Source organism: Eptesicus fuscus, chromosome 13 (assembly GCF_027574615.1).
Source record: "Eptesicus fuscus isolate TK198812 chromosome 13, DD_ASM_mEF_20220401, whole genome shotgun sequence".
NCBI classification, from domain to species: domain Eukaryota; kingdom Metazoa; phylum Chordata; class Mammalia; order Chiroptera; family Vespertilionidae; genus Eptesicus; species Eptesicus fuscus.
In genome coordinates, this window is record NC_072485.1 from 48,361,685 (window position 1) to 48,370,455 (window position 8,771).

Below are 8,771 nucleotides of genomic sequence, written 5' to 3' on the forward strand. Positions count from 1 at the left end.
ACCCACTCTGCTGGCTCAAGTGTAAAGGGGCTTGTGTCAATGATAACTGACCCCACAGAACTCAAGGACAGGAAAGGAGCAGAGCTGGCAGGACCTGAGGCCCCTACTATGTGTATCTGTCCTAATGTCTGTATCCTTCTGTCTCCCAAAGGCCTCTCTCCTTTCTCTCTGTGCATCTGCTTCTTCCTCCTCCTTCTCTTCGCTCTACTCCTGCTTTTTCTGGACACGCACCTTATTACGTCTCACATGGCCTCTCCGTTCCAGCTCTCTTCTCCCCTCAATCACCTGACAACTATATTGTTTCAGATTCTCAAAAGCATCTGTCCCAGCTTGACTGTTTAAATCAGGTCTCCTCAGTCACTAGCTACCTTAGGTGCACTATCTCTCTCTGATGTAATAGTCCTAGCTGAAGCCATGAGATATATATGGTGGCCAGCAACCTCAGACGCTGGTATCAGCCAACCAGAAGTCTCTTTATTCAGGGGATTCTGACTTCCTATGGCCAGGATACTAGATCTCTTTGAATTCAGCCTACAATTGTGATGGCTCTGTGATGACATGTAACAACCATGTCATTTACTTGGCTCATAGAAAACCTATGGTCCACTGAGACGCCCAGACCTTTATCACAAGAATTGAGCTCTTCCTATCTTGCCCTCCCTAAACTACCCTAAGTAACACTGTCGTCTCAGCCTGTTCTTCAAACACAGGATTTCTGTGCTGGTGCCATGAAACAACAGATTGTTTATCTCACCAAAGGAAGAGTCAAACCTTTCTCAGATTCTCCCTTCTGGCTTCACATAGTTTTTCTTTTGGATGAAAAAGGGAAAGAGATGCGAAGCAGAAAAGGATTTTTGAGGTTTTCAAGTTGACATTCCACCATTAAATTAATGCTAACAAAAGCTCGATTTCACTAATTCTGAGAGGAACTTGATCTCCAAATGCACTGGACTTGCTGGTTCAATGCCTGCACCACGAGGCCTCTTCTACAGCCTGGAGTTGGGTGTTTTTTTTGTGTGTGTGTGTGTGTTTTTCTTAAAAGACTTTGAAGTTTCAAAGAGCATATATCACTTTTTAAAAGCAAACCCAAAAAAGTTTTGTAAGCAACTTTGTTCAAGTGAAGGCTAACTGAATTAAATAGAACAGTCCCCTTTCATAATGATAAAAGAAGAAGAAAGCAGAGGGGAGAGAAAAGGAGGGAGGGAGAAGAGGAGGTGGGGGACGCATTTGTTCCTCCTCATCTCCCGGATGTGTAGCACTGGGCTGTTCCAGGGCTTAGTTCTCAAACCTAGATTCTTTCTCCCAAGAGGATCTGATCTGAGCTCATGATTTTAAATACCATCTATACTCTAAAGACTCTCAAATGTTTATGTCCAGTCTGGGCCTCTCCCCAAACTCCAAAGTCATATATCCAACTGCCTACTCAAACCCTCCTCTTTAGTGTCGCATAGACAACTCCAACTTCCCCCAATACCTACTCTTCCCTCAGTCCACTCTGTCTCAATAAATGGCAAGTCCATCCTTTAAGCTGTGCAAGCATAAAACATGAGTTATTCATGATTCTCCTCTTGCTCCCCACATACCCCATAGGGAATCCATCAGAAAATTCTGTTGCTCTATCTTCAAAATATGACCTGAATTGGACTGTTTCTTATTTTAGCACTCCTATCCTGGTCTAGGCTACCATAATTTCTTGCCATGTTACCCATGCAATCGCCTCCTAACTTCTCTCCTGCCCCCACAAAGAAGGCAGAGTGATTATTTTCATATATTATATCATATCTTACTTATTTTGCACTAGGTACCATACACAGCAATTTGTATACATCACTCATTCTCAGAACTGATTTTCAAAAATGTTTGGTCTGCATTTTCCAGCAAAGAGAATGAAACTTAGAGACATGAAATACCTTATATAAGAACATACAGCTGCTCTATGAAAGAGCTGGACCTGAACACCCCAAAATGCATGCTCTTTATTTCAATCCAGTTGCTGAAGAAGAAGTCTATTTTTTCCCCCACAGGACATCTCTTTCTCAAAGCTGCTTGATCAAGTCAAAGCAATCTAAAGTCAAGTTCTTAAAGAGAGGTCTTTAAAAAATTAGGTAAGTAAGGATGAAGGGGAAAAAAGCAGAAAGAACACTGCTGTAGGTCAGTCTTCTTGACAGCAGTTGACCTGCCAATTTCTTCTATCCAATCAGTAACTTCATCCACCTTATGGTTTGGTATGTCAGAAAGAGGTTGTCCAGCCAGGTGTCCTGGGGCCACATGAGGATAACACCAACCATATTTTCTCTCCTTTCCTTCCTTGGGATTCTGGGCCCTGTATCATCATTTATTTATTTATTACATCATTCTGGGTGCAATGTTCCATAGCATCAGTAACTCTTTTAATTCAACAATGACAAAAAGTGCACAAATATTTGAGCACATCCTCCAAACATGGAGAAATGTCTACACTTCAGAATTCACAAATGCCCCATTCAATCCATTTGTTTTTGTAACCTTGAACTTTCACATTTAAAATAAACCATGTACTAGACAAAAGAATTCACTTTGGATCTGGGCCTTCCTTTGTGATCTTCCTTCCTTCATCTGGATTAAAAGCAAAAGACATCTTAAAGCATCAAGGCCTGTTTGGGATTCTTCAAAAGCTAGTTTTGAGGGGTGCTAGGGAACTTCCTTGTCTTTCCTGGGTGAGAACAATGCCTTTTTTCCTGAATGGTAAAAGCATTCTGGGGATGGAAAACTGCAAGGCAGAACCCTGGGGGTGGGGCACATGGGTGATGGGTTCCCCAAGAACAGCAAGAGCCTAAGCAAAGAGTGTACCCCATCGAGGGTGCATGGCTTTATCAGCCACCTTGGCTCTGTGTGTAAGCTGTCATCCCATGGCCCATGGGAACCCATTTGTGCTTTAAATGTGGCTGTAGGAGTTGGGATATGGATTCTAGTGAGCTAAATATGTGATGTGAACAAGAAAGCCTTTAAGAAAAAAAATGCTAATAAATAAGACAGCTCTGATTACAAGAAGTGAAGAAGTAAAGCACACCAAAGTGCAGAACCAGACTTAATACCAGCTTGCAACCAAGCCCCCTAAACACCAGAGAGCACAGAGGAAAACTATATAGGATCTCAGGGGCTACAGCCAAAGGGACTTACCAGGAAGGGAGAGGATGCAGATCTGTAGGTCAGTAGAGGAGAACAGGAAGGGAGGGTTTTACTCTTCAAGAATTCTGAAAACCCACCAGAGTCCTTAGGGAACATGGCACATGCGTCAGAGAATTGCCTCTGGCCAGAACAGGGACCCAAAGTCACAGCTTACTCTCCACAGCTTAATATTCATTTACTTATCCTATATAATAAAAGACTAATGTGCAAATTGACCTATTGGCAGAACGACCGGTCGCTATGATGTGCACTGACCACCAGGGGTCAACAGAGATGCTCAACAGAGAGCTGCCCCCTGGTGGTCAGTGTGCTCCCACAGGGGGAGCACTGCTCAGCCAGAAGCTGGGCTCACTGCAGTGGCGAGAGCCTCTCCTGCCTCCGTGGCAACGTTAAGGATGTCCCACAGCTGGCTTACAGTCAGACATTCCCCAAGGGCTCCCGGACTGCAAGACACCTCTGGGCTGAAGAATGCCCCCCCAAGTGCATGAATCTCATGCACCGGGCCTCTAGTCCTATATAATAAAAGGCTAATATGCAAATCGACCAAGTGGTGGAACAACCAGTCGCTATGATGTGCACTGACCACCAGGGGGCAGATGCTCAATGCAGAAGCTGCCCCTGGTGGTCAGTGCATTCCCACAGGGGGAACGCCACTCAGCCAGAAGCCGGGCTCACACCATGGCAGCGCTAAGGCTGTCCAACTGACAGCTTAGGCCCACTCCCTGCTGTCAGTTGAACATCCCCTGAGGGCTCCTGGACTGCGAGAGGGCGCAGGCCAGGCTGAGGGACACCCCCTCCTCCCCAAGTGCATGAATTCCATGCACCGGGTCTCTAGTCCATTCAATAAACATGCATCTTTTCTATTTCTTCCTAACTAGCTTATATGAAATGGAAGTTTTGGAATCCCCCAAATACCTATAATTTCTCTCAAAAAATAGTCCATCTTAAAAAATAGTCTATGCAATTACTTTGCAATGATTGCTAGTATGTTTTAAACAGAGAAACAAAATGAGAACACTAATTCCTCAAAACATGAGAATGATTTGTTCCAGGAAGGAGACAATGTGTCCTTGGTGCAGAAGTGGAGAGGAAAACTTTAAGACAGAAATGTTCAGTGCTGGCTGGTGCCCTCTCTGGCTGGCAGCTGCAGGAATAGACTGAGGCTGGAGGAGGAGCTAGCACAACCAGCCACAGTATTGAGCTGGGAGACAGAGCCACAGGGGCACCCTTCCCGTACAGGTGTCCATCTTCTGTCATGAAGCCTCATGCTTCAGTGGCCACTCACCACCGCCCCCCCCCCCCCCCACCCGCCATCACCAGGGATGGTTCCTGGTTAATTTAAGCCAATCACAGATCCCATTCTCCTTGCTAGCTATGGGCTTAGGCACGTGACCAAACCTGGCCAAGGAGATGGGAAGGCAACTTCTGCTGAAGGGGTTCTGGGAAAGGTCTCCTCCCTACAAAGGGAGAGATATAGGAAGAGGCCATCCCTTCTTGTTCTGCACATTGTGTGGTCTGGCTATGATGCCTGAACTGCAGCAGCCTTTTTGCTACAGGTCTGAGGCCAAGCCTGAAATAGAACTAGGAGGCAGAGCAAGGACCCTGAAGGTTGGAGCCAACCTGTCCCTGGGCTTCTAATTTTGTGAGATAATGATTATCTTTATTGTTTAGGACACTTTGAATTGGGTTCCTATTAAATTGCATCAAAAACATTCTAATTACTAGAGGGAACTTCTTAAAACCCCCAACTCTGTGTGTGACAAAATGTGAAATCAGACAGAAAATTTTTTACTGTAACAAGAGCTGACACTAGAAATCCTTCTAGGGAGAGAACTGCTTTATTTAAAAAAGAAAAAAAAAAAACACCCTGAGAATTGTTGGGGTAGAAAGCAGAGCTTTAAAGATCTGAGTGTTAGCTGGAAAAGAGGTATCAGATGGGGACTGCTCTGCACAGTGAAGGAGAAAGGAAACTTGTGGATACTCTGGAGGAAGATGTGACAGAAATAAGAAGGCTTTGGGGTGCATGATGTGACCACTCTCCCTCTGCTAGGTCCACAAATACTCACTGTGAGTATCTCTCATGCACACCAGTGAAGGCTGAATTGTGCATTCAGGTTGACATTCGAATCAGGATGGCTCACGCAGTTGCTATAGCCTAGGAGCAGAAGCACCAGAAGAATTTGCACTATACTTGGGGAGTGTTCTGGACTTGCCCAGACTGGAATTCGGGGTTGAAAGCAATCTTTTCCAGAGGTCAAGTACTAAGAAGGCACCAGATGACAACTGAGTTACAAGGAGCAGCTTGTCACCCTGTTTGAGAAATGGGCCAAAGGCTTAATCAAACCTTTCTATATTGCAGATCATCAGTAGAGGTGCAAAAATCCCAGATAGTATGAAGAAAAAAACAAGTGAAACAACTCGATCCCATGTCCAGCATTTGAAGAATAAAATATCCCTGGGAGGTAGAGTAGCTGAAGCTAGCAGAGATGTAGTGCCATTTCTGAAGAACCCTCCATGAATAACCTAGTAAGTGTGGGAGAGTGTGAGCCAGACCGCCACTGGCTCTAGGAGAAGGAGGTTGGTCATTGTCCACTTGCTCTGGCCTGGTCAACTGGACGTGAAGCATCAGCCTATACCTTGTATCTGGGATATAACAAGGGGTCTGTTGAGTTTGTCCCAATCTGCTTACCATTCCCATTCCTGCTATTTCATGGAAAGAACAACAGAATTGTTAGAAGAGACCCAAGAAGCATTTCTAGGGATAACCAAAGACCCCAGAGAGCACAGAACCTGTTGGTACTTTCAAATATCTCTTGCAACTGAGGCCTGGGTCTTAGAAAATATGGGAGGTGTTGGGAAAGAAACTCTGGCTACAGGAGTCAGGCTGGAGGATGGAATTCACAGTTCTTGGACTCCAGCACCTGAATAAGGGCACACCTGGAAAATAAGCCAGCCCAGAACTTGACCTGATCTGACCAAGAGGCCTGAGCATGGAGAAAGTGTCCAGTCAAAACTACACAACAGTCAGGATTCATAACAGAACTCCTGGCTCTGGGTTACCTGCCTGAAATTCCAGCTGTTGTTGACTTGGGTGTCCCTGCCCTCATGTTGAACACTTGAAATGCATCATTAACTTACTTTAGACCCATGCCGTTGACGGTCATGAAAGGCCTTTAACAGCTCCAGGCAGAACCGGCCTTCCTCATTTCTCTTCTGATTCCAGACCCTGACTTCCTACCAGATAGCACCTCAGTGGACCTAGCAGACATGCCCAGACACTTCCTGAGTGTCTCTCGGCCACTATCAGCCGGCCACCATTGCTTCCCCGAGGGTCTTGGATCTCAGATATGAGCTTACAGGCTCACCAGCTGGGAGCACAGCCAGCCTTCAGGAAGTAATGGCAGGGGACTTGCTTCCCCTCTGGGCTCCGCTCACCCACCTTTCCACCACTCCAGGGTTTTCTCAAGTGTGCATACCTACCTTTGGTGGGACATGGATAAGCATTTTAAGTGTCGTTAGTTGTATATTTTAATGCACATTTTGAAAAATAAATTTTCCAGAAAAGGCAAAAGTTTAGAATCCCATTTGAGATGAATGAGCCTATCGGAGGAAGGGCAAATATGTTTCATTCCGTCCAGTTCTGATTGATTGGTAGTCGCTGTCTGAAGCAGTGTTGACAGGAATTCTGAAGGAGCATCTGGGCTCAGCAGGAAAGAGTTCCATGATCAATCGGTCAATAAATGTATGAAGGTGGGGAGTGGGGCATGGGTGCCACACACTTACTACTTCTGGCCTGTGGTTATTGCTCATGGCCACTCTCTGTACGCATGCCCTGAACCCAACTTGTCAGCACCTTGGGGCTTGGAGCTGAGGTGGATACCTGAGCCAGAATGTAGCACAGGGACTGCAACATAGCAAGCATCCACGTTTATGTGTAGATCTGTCCGACTTTGTGAAGATCATCTCAACTGTCAGATTCTAGAAATACACATTCTAAACTGGGGTTCCTTCCAATCTCCCACACTGGGAAACATTATAAGTAACAGCATAATTCTTATAGCCCTTTAGGACAACAATTTAACAAACAATGTCACAAAAACCATAGAGAAATTCTAACCCTTTGCCTCAGTAATACCATCCTTGAATTGTTATTCTAAGGAAACACTCAAGAGGTGGAGGATATATTCATTCATGAATTTAATAAACTTATGAAAGATGTGAGGATTGTACAGAGGGGTTACTTACAAGGTACTCATATTACATCTTGTCAGCAACCTCTTACTTCCTCATTCTCCCTGTTCCTTTTCACTTCTCCACTCCAGATGGCCTCAGAGGGAGGATCAGAGTTCCCCCGCCCCCCGTTTTAAAGAGTAATTCAGCTCTCCATAACTCCTTCCCCAACACTACCTCACCCAAGCCCCTCGAATGCTCCATTCAACACTCTTACCCCTCACTCCACAGAAGGTAGTAAAAAGTGGTTATTCTTAACATAGTTTTTTTCTTCCTCTCACATATACAATGGAATAGTAGACAGCTATTGGATTTAAAAATATGTTAGCTCTGTTAGTACTGACATGCAAAAATATGTCAATGATCTATCATCAAATGAGAAAAACAAACACACAAGTTGCAGGGCAATATATAACATGTGATACCTATATATCCATGAGGTTTGGCAGGTTACATGTCAAACTGTTAGTGGTAGTGACATGTGGGGAGGAATTGGGTTTGGTGGTAGGCTATGAAGGAGAACATTTGTTCTTTTACTCCATATAACTGAGTTGTTTGAACTTTGTTTATTTTACAGTGGAAATGTATTGATTGTATAAGTAAAAAAAAATAGGTGTAGGATTCCAGAATGGGGAAAGCAGGCCAAGAATCACCAAAGCTCTGCCTTCTTGGAGAAGCAAATTTTTACCCTCAGCTGGTTTGCTGGGGGCCAGCTGCTCATTTATCCCAAATGCCTCAGGAAGCTGGGAAAGGGTGGGCACTCCTTTCCAATGCTTGGAAAGCCAAGCTGAATGCCCTTGCATTACTGCTGCGTGACAACCCTTCTCTCTCCACTGTGTGGAGCAGCTTTCCAGACCACTCGCCTGCACGCAGTGCCCCAGGGTAATCTGGGCCTGAAACACTCCTTAATAGGTGCCCCTTCCTCTGGCAAGAGCCATGCTGGAAACCCTAGGGGTCACCAGGACCACAAGCTCCTCTTTGACAAGAAGAGGTAAGGAGATTCTGAGATGCTGATGTCTCTTTTCACCTTTCTTGGCAGGATTAATCAGGCTTGGCTAAAACCATTCAATAACTCTGAATGAACACAGGGAAATCCCAACCTCAATTCTACCCTCAATTCCTTCTCCTTTTGTCCGCCATGCGTCAACTCATAGGAAACCAAGAGGATGAGTCAACAGACTGTGGTTTTCAATCATTTTAATGGATCAAGGGAGGCAAGAGCCTTAAATGTCCTCGCAGGTCAGAGGGGAGTTTCCCTTCTGGGAGAAGAAAACGCCTAGCAAGTTAGTGCTGGTTGTTGGCCGGAGGCCTCGGTTCCTCACCACATGGACCTCTCCGTAGGGCCGCTTGTGTGTCCTCCAACATGGCAGCTG